The 19,582-nt window shown below is 39.0% G+C and overlaps 1 long non-coding RNA gene across 1 annotated transcript; it reads left to right on the forward strand.

Annotated features, from left to right (window-relative positions):
• The first annotated feature begins 71 nt into the window (after positions 1-71).
• Positions 72-4,581, forward strand: LOC308620657. The gene is made up of 3 exons (XR_014016352.1): positions 72-390; positions 2,672-2,790; positions 4,478-4,581. It is a non-coding gene; the product is annotated as an uncharacterized lncRNA (long non-coding RNA).
• Positions 4,582-19,582: the final 15,001 nt, after the last annotated feature.

A 19,582-nucleotide genomic window follows, 5' to 3' on the forward strand; every position in this document is an offset into this window, starting at 1 on the left:
CGCGCGCCCCACATCCCGAGCTCACGAGCGCCCCCGCGGGTAGCTCGCGTGCCGGCGGGTCGCGTCCAGGGCCACACCCGGGCTGCCCGTCGCTTGGGAGCGGCGCCCACTGGAAATGTGGGGAGGATGCGGCGAGGCGGCCGCGGGTGACCGCTGGCAGCCATTGTGGCGTGCTCCCGCACTGTCTTCGTGAGTCCCGACGCGCCTCTTGGCGGGGCTGGTTTGGGTCGGTGAGAGCGGAGCCGTGGCTCTGTGGTCCCCTGGAGCCTCCGCGGGGTGCCCTATAGAGAGGGAGCCGAACGTGCGTCTCGTCCAGCCCCGCGGGACTGTGGGTCAAATATTTCCACTTAACACTGCTTCCAGAGTAATTTCATACAAAATTTAAACATGGTGAGAGAAATTAGAATAATGGTTATCTCGCGGGGGGAGGAGGGGAAATGGAAAGGGCACAAGGGAACCTCACGGAAGCTTAGAGCGTTCTGCCTCTTGATCTGGGTGATAGTTACCGAGGTGGTGTCTGCCTAGGTAAAACTTCACCGAGTCGTACACTTAAGATTAGTTCCCTCAACGCACTTTATGTATAATATCTCAATTTTTTACATGGTAAAAGGATTGTGAGAAAAACTCTAATATTACCATAACCTTAGGCTCCATGGGACACCCATGGTATAAACCATCCCACTAGGATTTAGCTATCATTCAAAAACTAGAAACCAGAGGAAGAAAAAAAGGACTGTGAGAATTTAAAGTGAGTGAAAGCTCCTGGCACGGTGAATAACACTCACAGGTTGGTGCTTTAAGGATGAGCTAAGATGGTTCAGAATGATTTTTCTCTGAGGATTTAGAGCTTGTTTCAGTGCCTGACACTGTTACTAGAACTAAAGCACCCATGGTGCTGCACCCAGTTGGAAACTACAAAAGTTTACGGAGCTGCGTACTTTACTTTCATTTGAACACCATGGCTTCTGCCTTGGAGGAGCTCACAGTCCAGCACAAAGTTCAGTCACCCTCTGTATCCGTGGGGAATTGGTTCCAGGACACACTCTCCCCATCCCACCCCACCCCCCGCAAATACCAAAATCCACAGATGTTCATGTTCCTTGTGTAAGATGGTGAAGAATCTTTGTTTCTGAACTTGGCATATAAAGTTAGGTAAGATAGATTTTCCACAGAGCATAGGATATAATAAGGACACAGACATAAACAGATAATTCCACTATAATGTAGGATGAGGGAATACATATAAATAGGATCTTACCCAGCCTAGGGAATTTAGGGGCATCTTCTTAGAACATGCAGAATTAAGTTAACCACTGCTAACATAAGCACTGTGCACATACTCCCACATTCTTTAAATCATCTCTAGTTAACTTATAACACCTAATACAACGTAAATGCTATGTAAGTAGTTGTAAATACAATGTAAATGCTGGGTAAATAGTTGCTGACAAATAGCAAATTCAAACTTTTGCTTTTTGGAACTTTTCTAGAATTTTTTTTCTGAATATTTTCAATCCACAGTTATTTGAATTCACAGATGTGGAACCCACGGATACTGAGACTGTCAATACAGTCATTCCTGGCAGAGGGCACCGAACACAAAACTAATACAGCTGCCTACCCTCAGGGATGAGTCATTTCCCTAGGCTAGGCAAGATGTGTGTGTGTCTAAAACCCAGTCCATTAGCAAAATTCTGAAATATCCAGGGTCAGATGAAACACTTCTTAGCTATAGGTCAATAATATTCTTCCCAAAATAGCCACAAGAACTACGGGCCAAATGCTAGCCTGTGAAAGGGCATCAGCAGCAAAACAAGTTAAAGATTACAGGATTCGTGTTTATTAATTCAGTCATTAAGTTGTTCATTTCTGATAAATACCTTTGTTTAAAGGACTTGTCCCTGATGAGGCACATAAAGTTAGGTAAGACAGTATTTCCCACAGAGCATAGGGTGTAATAGGGAGGCAGACATAAACAGATAATTCCATTATAATGAAGGATGAGAGAATATATATAAAAAGGATCTAACCCAGCCTAGGGAATTTAGGGGCATCTTCTTAGAAGACACAGAGCTAAGTTAACCACTGCTAAGGTTTATCACCATACCGTAAGCAATTAGGCACTCTTTCTGGAGAGTACTTTCATTACAAATTTTTTAATTTTTGTGCAAATACCTTGATTTTTAAAAAATAGTTATATGTAAATATAACAATATAATGGCTATATATAAATATAAATTAATACTTAGTTCTGAGGAAAACGTGAAGAAATTAAGTAATTGCTTAATGAATACATTATGACTTTCAAAAATAACTTTAGGGTTGCAAGCTTAAAGGCGTTCATTTGATTCAAGTCGATGTGTATGTAACATGTCCCTCCAGCAGAAACCCCCCACAGATGAGCAGCATGCATTCTGGAAGAGGACTTAAAATTAAAACAACGGTTTACTGTCCAAGATGGTACAGTCTCATGAGCATGTTGTGTGGCTCATGTCCCTTGTAGTGCACCACCATTTTTACATGAATTCCAAGTCATTTATCTATAAAAAGTGACTAATAGTCTTCACAAAAGGTAATGAAGGATTTTGCCCAGAGTCAAACACTTAAAATATAGTAATACCAAAAAATAATAATAATTCATTCAAATGCTTTTCCCATCTCTTTTCAACAGGAGCCCCGAAAATTGGGCTGACATATATTGGAATCTACTACATTGTAATTTTATTCACGTATGGAACACCTGTATATACTTTTGATTCTTGCTACAGAAACACAGTTCTGTAAATGAAGGTAAATTATACCAAGTCAAAAATGTATTACTATAATTTACAGCCTAAGGATACCATATATTACTGAGAAAATAAATAGGAATAGACACCAAAAACACATATGTTACTCATAAACTAGTTATAGCTATTTGTGCATTCCCTCAGACTTCCATAACTTCTTTAAAAACAGAAGTCAAGTAAGGTCAAGCATTCATTTTTTTATGCAAACAGTACCTCTTCCTGCTCTGAGGAAATACTTTTCTCATGGCATGTATCATTTTCTAACTCATATGATATATTCTTCTGTCAATGTCTCATTAAACATAGTTCTGTTGAGGTTCTTCACTCCATCTTTATAACAGCCCTATGCAAATGCTCATCTATTCATCTGAATTTTGTAGAAGAGAAAATTGAGGCTCAATGAGACAAGTAATTTGCACAAAGTCACACAGCTGTTAGGTGGCAGAAGTGGAATTGAAATCTAGGTCTATTTGATGGCAAATTCCATAATCTTTTTACTATGCCACATTTGCCTCCTCCAAAACAAGACCTGGTCATTTTGCCTTCTCCTCCATACATCTTTGTGTTCCCCACAATGAGTAGCACAGAATCTTACGTATGTCTCTCATGGAACTCATGGTGTTAATAATTATTTTCACCATGCTTTATCTTTACAGATTTCATGACAAAGGAGAGTGTGAACTATTTAAAAGTAACTACTTCTTTTGACAAAACTAAAGGGAACACAACTTTGTAGTTGCAGTGAAGAACCCATTACAGCTATCTAGAATGCATAAGAGATGCTCACTTTCATAGCATAGACTGAGCACAGCATAGAAAGAGTTTCAGGCAGCTTTTCTCAAGAGAACCAAATTTCTAGTGAGTACAGTTACTCTCTGCAATTCATTTGGTGATCTCTACCTTGTTCGGTATTCAATTATGACACCCAGAATTGGTCTGCTTTAAACATATTTTTAAAGCTTGTTATTAAAAAGCAAACAAAAAAATTCTACCGAGTTTCTAACATTTCTGCTAATACATCAATTGTCAGTCTGAACGAGTACACACAGGTTTCTGTGGCTTCATTTCCTCATCTCTAAAAGGAGGGTGAAACTAAATGCCCAGTATCTGTTCTGCGTGTTTTAGAGATCTGTGAAATAAGTTTGGTTTTCACCTGGAGGCGAATCATCTGACCCTCAGTTATTCAACAGCTTTAATCTACATGGAACAAAAATGGAGCTGCTATGTTCTTGGCTCTTCTAAAATATTCCTTGTGTCCTGACCACTGACTTTCTGGTTCTTGAAGAGTGGCAGAATATGCCACCCCAAAATATGCCACTTTAGCATAAGGATTATTTTGAGCTAAAGTCACCTAAGAAACAGCAGATGCAAGAAGAGCCTTCTAAGCTCCCCTTTTCTTCCTGAAAACAGGAGATAAAAGCTCCCATGTGAAGGATGCTCTTATACCAGAAGAAAAGAAACATTCTTCAGTGGCAAATCAAAGCCGAGTATCCTGTATACATAGACTTTGTTAAAATAATTCATATCTTCCTTTAGCCTCCCCATATAATTTACTTTTTCACAATTGCCTTTATTTGTTCAACCTAGTATAAAAGCCTATAGATTTTGCCATTTCTTTGAGTCTTCATTTAACATAAATGTGTATACAATTCTACTGTTAATCTGTTTTATGCCAATTTAATTCTCAGGCCCAGCCAAAAAACCTTAAGAAGACAGAGGTAAAATTTTGCCTCCCCTACAGTTTCTGGTTATGAGGTTGGGATTTCAATGGTTGGGACACTGAGAGATCCTGGGACAGCTGACAAAAAGCCAGCAGAAGGTAAGAATTCTTACACATCAATCCCTTAGATCTCTGCCTGCATGGCCCAACCAAAGCAAGAATAATGAAAGTCTCTCATCTTTTTCCCTTTCTAAATGTAGCTTGGCAGGAGAAAAAGTATGTAAAAATTAGTTCTTTGAGTTATGACCTTTGTATTTGGTTCTGAGTACCCATTGGTTATAATCCACAGCCTCCTAGTCTTTGTTTCTTTGTCTCTGTCTTTAGTGGTGCTTGTCATAAGGAGCAAAATCATAAAATGAGCTGCTCCATTCATCTTGTTTCACATCTTCAGAGCTTGGCTTTGTGACCAGGGAAAATATTCTCTCTGATCTCCACCAGCTGGACTGGACAGTACAAGTATTGGCCTGACTCAGGTAACCGGCCAAACAGGCTGGAAATCAAGACACAAAATGACAAGAAGCATTCTCTTTGTCCAACCCTGCCACCTCTCAGAGAAGTGTGTCTTAAGAGAGATTCCAGTTTGTCTTGAGAGATTCCAGTCCATAAGGAGCCTTTGTTGTCTTACCTTTGTTGTCTTCATAGTGCTAGGAAGCCCTTATCCTAATGTCACCTACCCGATGCCACAAATTAGCTGGTCTATAGCTAGAGATATTTCAAGTTCCTGTAGGAAACAAGAGACACCAGTTTCACAAACACTATTCTTACTGCCTGTGACAGTAAAGCTCTTTGCATTCTTAGGCTAACTCTGGGAGTGAACTTTCTGGATTTTGGGAGGGCTGCATCTTTTGTACTCTCTTTGGGGATGCCTCTCATGTCTGTGGCTAAGCCATAGAAGGCTTATTGGTTTTGAGTCATAATTAAAATAGGTATACTCTTGAATATTTGGACTTCTGTATCTAAAAGGATTTTTTAGAGAGCTCTCACCCTATACAATTATCCTATTGTTACCTATGGGAAGGTCAAATTGAAAGGAAAAAATTAATAAGACGAAGATAACTCTTGTATAAGTTAGTAAATTTTGTGTTTCTATATTTATACCTAACTCATGGCTAAGGTTTAAAATGAAAACTGTAAGATCTCTTTTTGTATATGTCTCTATATGTCTATGTATATATGTAATATTTTTCTACCTCTGGATGATACTGTCAAAATTACTCTGTAAAAGAGTTCTATTTAATTGGTTTAAAAAAATAAATGCTTATATAAAGTATTCCTGAAACTCTCAGAAATATAGAAACTAACCCAAATGTTTCTCAGGTTCACAGGATCTGGGATAAAAGCTTGTTTAAGTCATGTCTTCAGAGTTGTCAACAATAAATATAATGAAGACATAGCACTTATTCTATTTGGGTTTACTAGTCAAATGAATTTATGTTATCTCTACTAGATGTTTAAGATTGTAAAATTTTAAACTCAATTTAAAATCAGGATGTATAGTCAAAATAAATTGCTTGATGCGTGTCAAACACAGCAGTACATTAAAAAAGTTGGAGAGGGCTTCCCTGGTGGCTCAGTGGTTGAGAGTCTGCCTGCCGATGCAGGGGACACGGATTCATGCCCCAGTCCAGGAAGATCCCACATGCCGCGGAGCGGCTGGGCCCGTGAGCCATGGCCGCTGAGCCTGTGCGTCCGGAGCCTGTGCTCCACAACGGGAGAGGCCACAACAGTGAGAGGCCCACGTACAGCAAAAAATTAAATTAAATTAAATTAAAAAAAAAATAATAATTTTTTTCCTAAAGTAAAATGACTAAATGTTCCAGAATGAGAAAGAGAAAATGAATAGGACAAAATCAAAATGGATATAGAAAATTACAGAAGGTTTGTAGAACAGAAATTTTTTGTGGCAAGGTCAAAGCTGGCTAAAATTAAATGCATTTACTTATAAGACTTCTTCAAATGAGTGCAATAATGTACTGATACAAATCTAGAGTTTAATTTTCTCTGTTAACAGGACAAAGTTTATTAGATTGTCTGCTTTTTTTTAACTTTTTTTTTTTGTACAGTGTTTTTGGGTTTTTTTTTTTTTTTTGCGGTACGCGGGCCTCTCACTGTTGTGGCCTCTCCCGTTGCGGAGCACAGGCTCCGGACGCACAGGCTCAGCGGCCATGGCTCACAGGCCCAGCCGCTCCATGGCACGTGGGATCCTCCTGGACTGGGGCACGAACCCGCGTCCCCTGCATCGGCAGGCGGACTCCCAACCATTGCGCCACCAGGGAAGCCCTTTTGTACACTTTTTAAAGGTTATGCTCCATTTGGTCTGCTTTTAATAAGAGATTATAAAAGGTTTTTTTCTTTACCTTTCATATAATCTGTCAAGGAAACAAAGATTTTGTGTCTTATCGAAATAATTTCCTATGCTTTGCATTTTCTTTATCAGGTCTTTGATTACTTACAAAAACTGAGTCTTCAGTATTAAAGAAGCTGAGGGTTTTTTATTTTACAGTTATGTAATTTTTTTATTTACCTTTAAAATCTTTCAATTGTCAACCTTAATTAGATGGGTAACTAAGTATCTGTTTTTCTGTGACCTGTGATACTTACTTAATCAAGTGTTTTAAACCTTTTGACAATTTTGCTAACCTTACCCAAATCAAATTCAAAATGAAGACTTTTTTTTTTTTTTGCGATACGCGGGCCTCTCACTGTTGTGGCCTCTCCCGTTGCGGAGCACAGGCTCCGGACGCGCAGGCTCAGCGGCCATGGCTCGCGGGCCCAGCCACTCCACGGCATGTGGGATCTTCCCAGACCGGGGCACAAACCCGTGTCCCCCGCATCGTCAGGCGGACTCTCAACCACTGCGCCACCAGGGAAGCCCTGTATGGGCATATGTTACTAATATTTCAAAAATTTTACAAAGTTCCTAGAAATTTGTCAGTACCCTAATTATCTGTATAAGCAATCATAAACCCAATTATTATTTTGAAACACTGCATGTCACAGAAATAACCAAATGTCCCTTATAATTGCATCATTTCTTTAAAGAGTGAACTCTCACCAGATCTTTTTTTTTGCGATACGCGGGCCTCTCACTGTTGTGGCCTCTCCCGTTGCGGAGCACAGGCTCCAGACGCGCAGGCTCAGCGGCCATGGCTCACGGGCCCAGCTGCTCCGCGACATGTGGGATCTGCCCAGACCGGGGCACGAACCCGTGTCCTCTGCATCGGCAGGCGGACTCTCAACCACTGCGCCACCAGGGAAGCCTTTGAAAGACTTTTAAAGGTTCAATCTAAGATTCCTTATTAAAAGTTCTAACAAAGCAGACTTATAAAGAACCTATATGATAAATCATTCTTGCTGCACTTATGTAAATAATCATGCCAAGTTTAACAAGACTAAACGTAGTTTACAAACAAAAGTCTTACTGTAATTATATTTAATAAAAATGGGGTTGACTCTAGAGAGAAAATTATGTTTCAGTGAAAAACTATAACTCACTCTTGTGATTACTAGATTCTAGCTGTGTTCACTGTCTTTGAGGTTTTGTCATCTACTTATAAACTGGTCTGGATCCTGAATTCTTTTAATTTCCTAAAATATATGGCTACAACTCTCCAAGTTATCATTTCCAATTTTTCTCCCACTCTTCTGACTTGAAATCACTAAGAACTAAAACTGCCCTTTTCCCCAAGCCCTACAAGCTAAAGCTAGATGACCTGATATAAACTTCAGAAAAACCACCACAATAAAACATATATAAACAACCTTCATGCCTCCTGCTGTGTGAGCCACTCAGAAAATTCACCAGAACACCCAATGCCATAACCAGAGACATTCAAACTTCAAACCAGGAAATTTGTCAAATTACAAACTGCTATCCTCATTCCACCATCTAAAGATGCTTCTAAGCTTAAATCTAGAAATCTTATTACCTGTTGTCCTCTGGACTCAGAAACTATATTTCCAACCATTAATATTTGTTTTTCTTTTGTTTCCATTAAAAAATATCCCTCACTTGGGCTTCCCTGGTGGCGCAGTGGTTGAGACTCCGCCTGCCGATGCAGGGGACATGTGTTCGTGCCCCGGTCCGGGAAGATCCCACATGCCGCAGAGCGGCTGGGCCTGTGAGCCATGGCCGCTGAGCCTGCACGTCGGGAGCCTGTGCTCCACAACCGGAGAGGCCACAACAGTGAGAGGCCCGCATACCGCAAAACAAAACAAAACAAAAAATACCCCTCACTGAATGCCTGATTGTTCACATCATATAGAGATCTAACTTAGATGAGCTACTGCTCTCACCTGCACCACTGCCTCCTGAACTAAGACACAACTGTTCAAATAAACTGACCTATTCTCAAGACTAATTCGAGGAGAAACAGAATAATCTGCCAGCTCAGATTCTGCACTATGAATCTTTGGGGTGAAGTTTCAGAGGGGAGCAATAAAAAGTGGCAGAATATACCACCCCAAAATATGCTGCTGTGACATAAGGATTATTTTGAACTAAAGGCACTTGAAAGAATAGCAGATGCCAAAACGGCCTTCTAATCTCCCCATTTCTTCCTGAAAACAGGAGATAAAATCTCCCACGTGAAAGATACCCTCCCTATACCAGAAGAAAGAAACATTCTTCAATGGGGAATCAAAGCTGAAAGAATCCTGTATAAACAGAACTGTTAATTCTTATCTTCCTTTAACCTCCCATATAATTTAGTTACTTTCCCACAATTTCCTCTCTTTGTTCAACCTAATGTAAAAGCCTGTAGGTTTTGCCATTTCTTTGCGTCTTCATTTTCTTATCAGAGCCCCCCGTTTCGCATAAAACGTATAAATTTATATACATTTCTCCTGTCTTATGTCAGTTTAATTCTCAGGCCCAGCTGAAAACCCCTAAGGAGGTAGAGGTCAAATTTTGCCTTCCCTACATTCTCAAGTGTCTCCTCCAGACCCTGTTTATTGCTAACAGCGTTCTGGTGTTACCTGACTCACAGGTATTGGGAGGAACAGGAACAGTATTTGTAACATTTCTTTAAATACCATCTGCTGTCTTTTTTCCAAGTGTCACTGTGGAAAGAAGTAACCATCTTGCTGGCCAGTTTCTTCTCACAACTGATTTGGTGGTCATTTGCCCTTCTTTTGTGGGTGGCATTGTCATTGTTTGGAGCTCACTTTGGGGGCAGTAGTAACTCAGTAGGACCCTGAGACCTGGAGATTATTCTTTTTTTCTTTTTCTTTCTTTTTTAGGGATTTACTCTCTTTGCACATGAGTCAGAACCGAGCTGCTTCAGATGCCCAGAAGTGGGAATCACTCGTTCATTATCTGTGTTAGAACATCACAGCGTGTCTAAGGTGTAAGCCACAGACTCTGACTCCCCTATGTCCTGCTCTCTGGGTGGTGCTTTTTGAGAACTGTGCCTAAAGTCTCTGAGATCAGTATCAGCTCACCCTTGAGCTTCTAGAGAAAGGCCTCTTCCCATAAACAGTTAAAGCAAAGGACCTGAACTGGGAGAACCTCAGACAGCAAACCACACCTATGTGTAAAAAAAAAAACTATCAGGGTATACACACATGTATGACTCTTAAGGAAATAAAACTTATATTTAACTCAGTTCCTAATCACTTATTCTGCAGATCAGAGAACAGTGCGCAGATTAGGTTCTCCATAAAAAAGCCATTTAACCACTCTGTTATGATATTTATTAGAGCAGCCAATTGTAGGTTTTTTCTAATAAATTAGTCAGTGGTTGGCTTGAGAAGAATAGAGCAGTGATTAAGAGTCCTGACTCTGGCACTGAACACCTGGGTGTAGAATCGAAGCACTACCACTTACTATGTGTGTGACCCTGGGCAAGTTACTTACCCTCTGTGCCTCAGTTCCCTGGGGCTAAAATGGAAATGACAGTAATAGCACTTACCTCATATGGGTGCTGTCAAACTGAATGAGTTAATGTTTTTAAGCTTTTTATCACAGTTTCTGGCACATGGTAAGCCCTATCTAAACTCTTACCTTTACGACTGTTAAATCCTAAGGGGGGAAAAATAGAATGAAAGACTTCTCAGAACCAATAATAATGTCTTCTGTTTTTAAAGGTATACTAATATGCCAAAGGCTTTATAGATATTATTTCCGAACCCCACAACAGGTAGCTATTGTCTCCATTTTACAGGGAAGAAGTGGAAGACTGGGAAATTTAATTTCATTGCCTAAGAGCACATAGCTGAGTAGTGGAGCTGGGAATTCTAACCAGGTGTGCCGAATTCCAAAGCCTGTGCCCTTCCACTGTGCAACATTGTCTCCTAAAATTTATCTGATCAGTCATTGTTTTCATGACTCAACTCTAAATGCTCTGCATTTATTTATATCCACACTATTTCAGAACTTGTCTAAGACTCACTTTGCCCATCCCCTCTGTCTTTCACAAGTAGGAAAACTGAGTTCTTAACAAACAAGTGGCTTTCCCAAGACTAATTACTTAATGACTGTTAAGTAGCCATTGAATACCAACTAAGCATTTGCTTAGTAGGGAAAAGGTAGGGAAAGGAATGAAGTTACGTATATTGCTTACCACAGTGCCTTTCACATGCAATCAGCAATAGCTGTTTTTATCATTGTTCATTTATTCATTAATTCATTTAGCAAGCATTTGTTAGGCATTTCTGACAAGTCGAACACCTGGAAATACAAAAATTAACAAGATATGATTCCTTTTGAACGTCATACTAGTCTTTCAGTACAGGAGCCATTAACCACATGTGGCTATTGAGCACCTGAAATGTGGCCGGTCTGGAGTGGAATATGTTTTAAGTATAAAAAACATGCAGAATTTTGAAGACTTAGTACCAAAAAATAAAATACCTCGTTAATAAATGTTACATTTGCTACATGTTGAAATGATATTTGGGATGTATCAGGTTAAATTAAAATATTTAAATTCTTTTCATCTGTTTCTCTTTACGTTTTTTAATGTGGCTACTAGAAAAGTTACATGTGGCTTGTATTATATTTCTATTAGACAGCATTGGTCAAGATAGCAAAAAAGATGAACACAACAGAATGTAAGTCCAATGAGAAGAGTCACTAGAACGTCTGTGGGAGCACAGAGGAGAAACTGCCCAGGAGTCAAGAAAGTCTTCACAGAGGAGGTAATATTTGACTTGAATTCTGAAGGATAAGTAAGAATATTGTCAGGTGAGTATTTTCCAGGCAGAAGATGAGCATGTAGAATGTCACATAAACATGAGAGAATAACCCACACATTTTCAATTTGGGGATGGAAGAATGAGAAAGGAAGAGAGGAGATTTAGATGGCCATAACTTGGGCAATGGTAATGGGAATCCATAAGACAGGGCCACAAAAGATATCTCAGAAATAGAACTGACAGGACCTGGTAATTCATGTCAGGGAAGCAACAAAAAGAGAGGGATCAAGAGAGATGCCCAGTTGTATTTGTACATGGCTATGTAGTGACATCTCCTTCTGTTCATTCACAAAATATTTATTGAAGGCTTACTTATGTGCCAAGTAGTAGGTAGTAGTGCTTAATGGGCTCCTGGGACAATGTCTTAACGTTATGTGATTATAGGGATCAGAAAAGAAAGTATTAAATCCACATTTAATTACTGGCCCACTAACGAAACTTTTATTTCTGTGGAATAATCTTATTTTCAGGGACATTAAATGGTCAAAGGTCTTGTGCTAAGGTGAGAGTGGCAGTTCCTCCTCTAATGAGATAGAGCAGGAATCTGATCTCTGAGGGGAGAGATCAATCCACAGACTGGCAGGTATGAAGTCTGATAATATAAAGTTTAAGAGAGGATGTGAAGAAACAGGAACTCCTTCATAAACTGCTTGCAGATTAGTACGTTGCATTTAGAAAAGCAATTTGGCAGTTTGCAGTAAAACTGAAAATGCACATTTTGTAGAACTTGGCCATTGGATTTCTCTACCACCCCAGGCATGTGTGGGAAGAAAATGTGAGAACTTCTATTGATGTGTTTTTAAAATATGTATATATACAGAAATGAAAAAGAAATTGAGCTTTACTAAAATTTATTATAAGGATTGAAGCTTGTGCCTTTATTCAATCTGTATGTCAGATATCATATGGATGCTGACAACTCCTAAATTTAAACATCCAGGCTTATCCTGTCCCCTGAACTTTGCCTACTAAGAATCTTCACTTGGAAATATGTGAGTACGTTGCAAAGGTAGAGAGACTAGGCAGTTAATTGATCATTCATTGATAAAACAAATGAATCAAGAGATAGTGGTATATGCTTATTCTTTAGGTTTATCAAGATAAATGACAGAATTCCATCTTGAGGTGCTAGAAGCAAATCTTTCTTCAGTACCATTCCCTGGAGGTGCTGTTCTCTTCCCTCTGACAATGAGAGTGGGCCTTCTGCGTTACTGGCACTGGTGCAAGAACAGCATGACAATGGAGTAGGGTGTGGTATGGTTGAGGAGCAGGGAGAATAAGGGCTGACCAAAGGCTGAAACATGAGGCAAGAAATTAGTGTACAAAGAGCCTAAAGAAAGTTCTATGGAAAAGGGGGAGGCATTATGTCAGGGAGTGGGAGAATTAGGGTCTGAAGCTGTATTGGGTTGGAGTTTACCCTTTCTCACTCCTTCTCCTTCTCATAAAATCTCAACTTGGGAAGTTCCCAGTCCAGTCAGCCTTTCTTGACCATGAGGGTAGTATAAAAGTTAGGAAGGAGGTGATGCAGAAGGACGTGGTGTTGACTAATACCGTGGCAACAGCAGGTTGGGCTTGTCTTCCCCTTCCTTGCTTGCTTTCCCCTTCACCTCACCTACTGTGAGCACAGTATGGAACGGGGGACCAGAATGAAGAGGAAACTGAGTCAAGGCCCTGGGACCCTGGCAAGGATCAGCTCCCAGAGAGAAGAATGAGGGAGGTTAACTGCTCATCCACAGTGTAAAGGGAAGGAAATTTCCCACTCTTTACGCAATCCTGTGAGAGAAATATACAGAAGTCAGGCATTTCAAGGTCCAGGCTTGTCTGTAGTAATAAGACAAAAATTCTCTCAGTCAAAAATCACCCCATCCATTTCTCAAAGTTAAGTGTGTATTTACCGTAGGAAACATACCCACACAAAATTATATGTAATCAAGTTTGAATAATGAAAAGGAAACAAATATTCGGCAATTTTACTTTTCATTGCGGGTTACACAAGAAGATGCTCTGCATGCCTCTGCTTGATTCACTAACACATTTCTGTTTTTAGTATAAGGTTTGGTGAACTTTGAGTGGAAAGAAAAGCTCTCAGTTACAATAGTTACTAAAAATTATTGACAACCAGGTTAGAGTCATGTGGGCCAGAAGAACTTGATGTTCAAGGCAAAGTTTTAGAATGGATAAAAAAGCGAGAAAGAGGAATGACTTCATACTTGAAATACAAATGACATGAGTACTTCTCTCTTCATCTCTGAAAAGGAAAGTGGCAATTCAGGTTACATAGGCCTTCAAACATAGAATGATAAGGAAAAGCACAAGTAATGTACACAGAGATTAAAGAAAAATTAGTTATACAGGAGGGAGAGAATCAAGTTCTTTTCTTTCAGCACAGTAAAAACCTGGTAGAGGCTGTATTCTAAAGTCATTGTTTATTGGTGTTGTGCTTTAATTTTTCTAGGATACAGCCACAACATTTACTTAGTAAAAATATCAAGGGAGCTGAGGGAATCTCACTTTTTAAACTGGTATTCATGTTATTCAAGAAAGTAAAAGGGATGCCAAGATATCAGAAATACCTTGTATATAGCTGGTATGGTGTTCCTGGGGGTATCACTGGGAGAGCTGACTATTGGGAGGCCTAATGGGCTGGAACAACAACGTGGATAGAGGGGTGCTGGGAGTGGGGGTGGGGAGGAATTGGGGAGGGAACCCACCAGACTGTAAGGTCTGAATTTGAGGCTTGCTAGTCCAGAAAATAGACTTTGGACCCTAGAATGAACAGGTTCTCAGTGAGAGATTCATAACAGAATTTTCTGAGTTGGTGCAATTAGCTTGAATGCTGGATGATTGATTTATAATAAGGGGATATGTCTTTCTAGTGACATTATGCTCCTGTGCCCTCTTCACTGCATTCCTTTCCCAGGCCCACAGTTCCTTGTAGGCTGAATCAACATTCTGAAAGTTGTTGGATAAGCAGGGAATTCCAGTCAAAGCATATAGTTAGACCTGAGGCATATTTCAGCCAGCTCAGGCCTGGGGAAGTATTCTTGACCCACAGAAGAACGTTTTTCTTATACTAGGCACTCTGTCAGAATTTGCTTTTCAGAACCACCCTATACTTTTGGAATAATTTTAGATTTACTAAAAAGTTGCAAAGGTAGTATCAAGAGTTCCCTTGTACCCTTCACCCAGCTTCCCCTACTGTTAACATCTTAACACAAACACAGTACAGTTGTCAAAACTAAGAAATTAACATAGTTATAATACCATTAACCTTGCACTTTATTTGTATTTTACCAGTTTTTCCGCTAGTGTCCTTTTTCTATTTGAGGAACCTACCTGGTATACCATACTACGTTTAATCATCACCGTTCCTTAATCCCCTCCAATCTTTGACAGTTTCTCAGTCTCTTTGTTCTTTATGACTTTGACAGTTTTGATGAGAGCTGGTCAGATACTTTGAGAATGTCCTTCAGTTTGGGTTTTTCTCATGATTATATGAGAGTTATGAGTTTTGGGGGAAATTACCACAAAGGTGAAGTGCCTTCTCCGCACATCATGTATCAGGAGGTATATGATATCAAAATGATTTATTACTGATGATGTTAACCTTATTCATTTGGTTAAGGTAGTACCTGCCAGTTTTCTCCACTGAAAGTTACTATTTTTCTTTCCCATACTTTCTTTGGAAGCAAGTCACTAAATCCAGCCCACACTCAAGGAGAGGGGAATTATCTCTACTTCCTGGAGGAGGAAGTATCTACAAATATTGTTTTGAATTCTTCTGTAAGAAAAATTTGTTCTTTCTTCAGCACTTACCTATCTACTTATTTATTCAATTGTTTATATTAGTATAGGTTCATGGATATTTTATTCTTTGGGTCATAATAGAGTACTGTCATTATTTTGTTGCTCAGATAGTTCCAGCTTTGGCCAAATTTTTCTAGCTTTGAGAGATATTTCAGGTTACCTCCAGTATCCTTTTATTGGAGAATTATACTTAGAAACCAAGGTTTGGGTCCTGGGTGTGCTCATTGCTACTGAGTTGCCACTGTTTCTCAGCCCACTCAGTGAACAAAGCTAGCAAATGTGTGTGTGTGTGTATGTGTGTGTATGTATGTGTGTACATGTAGATACTATCCCATGTAAACACACATATATATGTTTCTGTATCTGTCTGCATGTATCTTAAAATAAACATGAGTTCATACATCCCCAACTCTAATACAGCACTATAGGATTAACTCTAGCCTCTTTCTCTGTAATTAATTTTTTGACTATTATCTAACAGTTGGAAATCTGCCTCCTATTATCTACAACTTATTTAATTCTTCTATCCTAGTATATATATAAAGCAGTTACAGAAATGCTAACTCATGTCACTAGTTTTGTCTTTAGCCTTAAAGTATCCAGTCAAAACATGGTTTTCCAAAGTTACTTAAGTTAGCTCCTGTTTTCCTCACTTCCTTCAGTCAAGTTTTATTATACATTTGTAATACAATTATGTTCATTAGTCATTGTCTGCATTCCATCCTGGGATCCCTGGGCATCCTGGTTAATATTTGTGAAATTTGCATGCAGAAATTCACTATTTGTGATGCATAATTCTATGGGTTGTGACAAAACATAAGTCATCTGTCTAAAACTACAGTATCATATAGAGTATTTCCATCACCCTATAAATTCCCCTGTGCAGCCCATTTGTAGTCTGAACTGCTTTAAAATACTAGTTTTTCCTATTAATTGATTTATTCACTTTAACTATGTAGCCGTTCTCAGGGCCTAGGAGACATTTTGCTGGCTTCTTATATATGTTGAGTTGATAGGTTTAGGATTCAAAGAGCAGCATTCTTTCTCATTTCTAAAATTTCAGAAGGCTCCTCACTGCTGCTCACTCCACTGCCAGGAATTAACTAAATAGCTCACCCATAAAATTATAATGACCCAAAAATTGCTTCTGAAAGACTCATTTGGGTCTGAACTATGGGACCATTCCATCCCCCCACTTTGCAATATCATATCAGAGTAAGATATAGAAAACTTTGTTGGAAAGCAAAGATTTATATTTAATCTATTATTTGCAGTTGGTGAGGACTTTGTATTTGTGTAATGAGTAACTCCCAGGGCAGTTGGTAAGGGTGCTGCTTGTTCAGACATGAGAACCCAGCCTTCAAATGTCAAAAATGGTCCATTCAGTTTAGATGTCTGGCTATAGTGGCTTCTTGACCTTTCTTGGCCAGTCTCATACCCTTCTAGTGTCTTCTGAGAATATGGTGAAAACTATGGACTTATCACCCAGAAAAATGAACACACATCAACTCAAAATGCTATATATAATTAGAATGTTTCATGGACCTCCTCCCCCCACCTGAAGATGGGAGACCCTCTAGAGGTCCATGGATTCCAGATTAAGAATCTTTATCTAAATACTAGTAAGGCAAATTGTTGAATACAAGGGATTTGTTGTTAATTAATGAGTGTATTCTACTATAGAGTTAAATGTACATGTGTACATTGTGATGGTTAATTTTATCTGTCAACTTGATTAGATTATATGCTCAGTTGTTTGGTCAAACAACAGACTAGATGTTCTGTAAGGGTTTTTTTTTTTTTAACATGTGATTAACATTTAAATCAGTGCAATTTGAATAATATGATGGGGCCTCATTCAATCAGTTCAAGGCCTTAAGAGCAAAGACTGAGGTTTCCTGAAAAAGGAATTCTCACAACTGCAACATAGAAGACTTACCTGAGTTTGTAGCCTGCTGTCCTACAGAATTCTCAGTACTGCAACATCAACCTGAATTGCCAGGCTGCTAGCTAGCCCTACAGATTTCAAACTTGCCAGCCCTCCCAATTGTATGAGACAATTCCTTAAAACACACACACACACACACACACCACTTCACATATATAAAATCTCCTATTGGATCTGTTTCTCTGGAGAACCTTAAATAATACATTCATCAAACTGTAAGAAATACACAGTGAATTCCCATAGAAATGTCCAGTTTTCTTACTATGAAAAATGATGAAACCTCTTAATTAGTGTTTAGCTAGGTATTGCCTCTGTTTTGATCCAGTTTTGATTCCTCTTGTCTTTTCATTGTCCAAGTCCTGTAGATGATCTTTGCTTTGTCTCATGCTGTTCTTATTGTACGTCAGCCTGTACTTGGATTCTCTAATGCTGCTGTAACAAATTATCCCAAACTTAGTGGCCTAAAACAACTTAAATTTATTATCTTACGATTCTGGAGATCAAGTCTCAAATGGGTGTCAGCAGGGCTACATTCCTTCTGGAGGCTCCAACAGAGAATCCATTTCCTTTCCTTTTCTAGTTTGGGGAGGCCATCTGCATTCCTTGGCTATGGCATCACTTCATCTCTGCTTCTGTTGTCACATTTCTTATTCTGACTCTGACCCTCCTGCCTCCCTTTTGTAAGAACTTTTGTGATTACACTGGGCCTCAGAGGATAATCAAAAAATATTTGATTTTTTGACTATTTCATGACAATTTTTTTATTATTTCATGACAATTTATTCATATCTTAACCCCTTTTGCATGTAACATTTACAGATTCCAGGGATTAAGACATGGGTATCTTTGAGGACTTGTTATTCTATCTACCACAGATGTCCTTTTTTCTAATTTATTCTCTGTTTTACTTGACCTTTACTTTTGTTCATAAAGTTATTTACAAAGTTCACATTAAGGACTGTTTTGATTAGTTTATTTTCATAGGTTTATTCTTCTTATACTCTGCAGAAGTATTTTTTCGCTTGTTAAACCCCAATTACTTTTCTCTTTTTCTGACTGCATGATTTTGAAGCATTTCTCTCTATATATCTAGGACCTCTACATTCTCTCTGAGTTCTATTTTGTCCTTTGTATGGCAAAGGAAGGACAATTTAACAACCCTTTTGGTGAGAAAAATAAATTATTCATTAGTATTCTAGCTGAAAATGGGTTTCCTTCCACTAAACAATGGTGTATTGGTAGGTAGTGCATATACTCCACTACTATTCTCCTCCTATATCCTTGCCAATATTGGTTTTGGTTTGATTTTGGTTTGAAGTTGTAACAACCAACACTGTTCACAGATACTGCCAAATGTCCCCTGGAGGTCAAAATCACCCTCAGTTGAGAATCACTGTCTTAGACCAATCATGACAATCCAGTTCTCCTTTTTCAGTGACTTATTTATGGAAGGGCATATGATCAAATTCTGGAAAAAAGAAAGGAGAAGTCCATTTAGGGGTTGGGGTGGAAGGGAGAGAGGTTCTTAGGAAAAGTTTCTTTTCTGAAAAAAAGAGAGATAAAAAAATGATAAAGCCCTTTTAACCCATCCCCTTCCTTGCTGCCTGGGATGCTGGTGTGTATAAACTTGAATCTTGGAGCTGTGGCAGCCATCCTGTGATTTTGAGGTATGGCAGAACAGAAAAATGGGAAGAGATTATATCCTCAAGGACATAGTTAAACTGCAGAAATAACCTTGGAGCTGACTACCTCTAGATACTAGACATGTAAGATAACAGAAAGTATTTATTGTTTAAAACATTGTTAGTTAGAGCTTCTGTTATTTGCAGGCAAAAGCATCCTAACTGATAGGATTAAAACATGACAGAAATAAGGATATGCATTAAACATTCTCTGCCCCTGCAAAATACCCAAATGGTCAAAGTTTAGATGAGTGTGGGATGTTAAAGAAGAAATATCTGGAACTATTTAAATACTTTGTGGAATAAAAATGTTCATAAGTACACCTAAGGAAAATTTAATAAGAATTTCCATTCAATAAAGAAGAGCTCAAACACCAGATAAAATGAGACCAGGAGATGGAAAGGGAAATTGCAGAGTTGCAAAACCAATTCAAGGACC

This window comes from Mesoplodon bidens (assembly GCF_964165515.1).
Source record: "Mesoplodon bidens genome assembly, chromosome: 7".
Taxonomy (NCBI): domain Eukaryota; kingdom Metazoa; phylum Chordata; class Mammalia; order Artiodactyla; family Ziphiidae; genus Mesoplodon; species Mesoplodon bidens.